Raw genomic sequence first — 3,028 nt, 5'->3', positions numbered from 1 at the left:
CTCTTAATCGATACAAATCAAGATTATTCTAAATCTCTTTTCTTTTTCATTTTATTCATGTTATTTACATGTTTATATCAATAGAGTCTGAGATTATAAATACCATGAGCAGCTAATTCCCTTAGAGCAGATTAACAAGTGGATGGGAGTGATTAATGGAGGATTAAGGGTTTCTTACTATAAACTCAAAATTATATAGGATTTTCTATATATTTTTACCACATTTTGACTTAATAATTATATTAATTTTGAGTAATTGCTAATAAATTAAGAGGATTTTGCTTAAATGTTAATATTGGACATGAATTTATGAAGTATGCGAAATAATGTTATATTACATGATTTTTATGCATAATTTATATTATTTTCATGTTAATTATTAATATGTTAATTTTCACTATGCAATGAGACCATAGTAGATGAGATTAACATAAATGTTGCATGGACATGCACACATCCAATCTGTTTGGACAGTAAGACCATACAAAACTAGGCCATAAGGATGTTAATTTGACCCAGTAAAAGTACCGCTACATGATGGACATGTTTGATTAATTATTGGACTAAGAAACCATCCAACAAGGAGGATTCAACCCCAATTTTAGTACAAGCATATGGCTACCCAAAATTTAACTTTGGGATATTTTATTAGAGGTCCCTGTAGTTGGAAAAATATTAGAAATTGACACACTAACTTTATCTTTGAAACCGTCCACTTCATGGCTAATAATAACAAGGATTTGAATTCAAAATAAGCAACCAAACCACCTCTTTCACCACAAATTGTGGTCGGCCAAGCATGAGAGAAAATGAAGGATTTTCAAACTCTATTTTTAGTAAACTTTACCCTACCTTCACCTATAAATACCACACCTTTCACTTTTCAAAGCATCCTGTAATCTCTCATCACTCATCCATCATTCTCTCTTCATAACATCCTTTTATTCTCTCTTGCTCTTTTCATTTCGATTCATTTACCCTTTCATTTTAGCCAACAAAACCCTTGTCAAGATCATCTCATGGCTGGCCATCTTAAGAAACCCTTAGCAAAGAAGCAACGGGTGGATCGGAGGAACACCTCAGTCACAAAGATCTGAAAGGCTGCTGAATTGAATTACAGTTTACTCTTTTCTCCTTGTTGTTTATTTTAAACATGTTTGCTAAGTTTTTATTGATCTTACAATCAACAATGACAGCTTAATTCTATTTAGCTAGGATGATTATGTTAATTGAATAATATTTGTTTGATTCATGTTTTACGTGCTTATGCCTCAATTGATCATGTTTTCAATTAAAATCAAGATGTATTTCATTCATATGTGATTGGATGCATTCAGATTAGCTAAGCAATCCTAACCAGATGATGGCTAGTAGACACATAATTGAAATGTGCAATGCTCAATTTAGATCATTAAACCCGACTAAATTAGAGGTTCATAATATATTTAGTTAGGTCTATTATCTTGCATAGTTTTTTGGTTTATGTGAGAAAACTGTTTCAAACGTAAATGTCATTGTTACCTCGCATAAATGCTAAGAAACCCTTAGTTTAATATGATCAGTAAAATGCATGTTTCACTAAGTAAAAGATTCTGAGAGGACTTAATTTGGTTTCCAAACTCATGAAAGATCGAGTTGCTATGGAATGTTTTCTGAACACTGTTAAGCATGATGAAAATGAATTGAGTTTCTTAATATAATTATCTAAGCCTATTTTATGTTGATTGTTTTTGTTACTAAAGTCTATCCATTCATTCATTTAGATTGTTTGCATAGTTAGATTAAAATTACATTAGGGATCAATTTTGCATCTAGATAATTTCATCATCACTATTCAATTTATTGTGTTTTTACATCAAATTTGTTAACTATAATTTTACAAATAATAAATTAACATACACAGTCCCTATGCAAATGATAACTCATTTTACTTACTTATTACTTGAACGACTATGTACACTTGCATAAAAATCTCGTTACAAGTTTTTGGGGCTATTGTTGGGGACTGTTGGCTTAATCATTCTTTGTGAGATTACTCTTTGAAATTTCATTTTTTTTATTTAATTTCTAACTTTACTAATTAATTCTTTAAGTTTTTTCTTTATTCTTTAGTTTTTTTTGTGATTTTCTTTTTAGGTCTTTATAAGCATAGATCAAATCATCAATTTACTCCCTATAGACCCTGAAATAGAGCAGGCATTAGAAAAAGAAGATGAGAAAGACAAGCCACAGAAACGGACCTTGAAAATCAAAATGATGTTCAAGGGAATAAAACCGCAAATGCTCGAAACCCAATCCTTATTGCTGATGATAGGGACCAACCCATAAGACAGTATGTCATGCCACTTCTTAACGAACTAAATCCAAGAATTAGCAGATAGGAGATTGAGGCATTGCAGTTTGAATTGAAGCCTGTGATTTTTCAGATGCTTCAAACAATAGGCCAATTTAGTGGAATGCCCAAAGAAGATCCAAATCTTCACCTTCGATTGTTTATAGAGGTGAGTGATTCCTTCAAAATAGCCAATGTAACTAAAGACGCACTGAGGTTGAAGTTGTTTCCATACATATTGCAAGATCAGGCATGAGTATGGATTAATTTGTTGCCATCCAACTCAATTTGTACTTGGCAAGAATTATTTAAATGCTTTCTAGTAAAGTATTTCCCACCAAGAAGCGAAATGAGATCACCACTTTTCAACAATTGGATGATAAGTCCTTATACGAGGGATAGGAAAGGTTCAATGAGTTACTATGTAGATTCCCTCATCATGGGATTCCATATTGTATCCAATTGGAGACATTCTATAATGGTCTCAAAGCACACACAAGGTTAGTGATAGATGCTTCTATGAATGGTGCTCTCTTGTCGAAGTCTTATAATGAGGCTTATGAAACCATCAAGAGAATAGTCAGAAATAATTACTAGTGGTCGACAAATCAAGCAGCTTCAAGAAGATGAGTAGCCAGAATGCATGAAGTTAACGCCCTTACTTCACTCTCAGCTCAATTATCTCCTATATTTTCA

At 32.2% G+C, this 3,028-nt stretch overlaps 1 non-coding gene across 1 annotated transcript; it reads right to left on the bottom strand.

The window, feature by feature from the left end:
• Positions 1-2,674: 2,674 nt before the first annotated feature.
• On the bottom strand, positions 2,675-2,778 carry LOC121231736 (small nucleolar RNA R71). Its single transcript, XR_005929791.1, has one exon. It is a non-coding gene; the product is annotated as a small nucleolar RNA R71 (small nucleolar RNA).
• Between the last annotated feature and the right edge of the window lie 250 nt (positions 2,779-3,028).

Source organism: Gossypium hirsutum, chromosome A06 (genome assembly GCF_007990345.1).
Source record: "Gossypium hirsutum isolate 1008001.06 chromosome A06, Gossypium_hirsutum_v2.1, whole genome shotgun sequence".
In the NCBI taxonomy this organism is placed as follows: Eukaryota; Viridiplantae; Streptophyta; class Magnoliopsida; order Malvales; family Malvaceae; genus Gossypium; species Gossypium hirsutum.
This window is presented reverse-complemented; position numbering and strand designations above follow the sequence as displayed.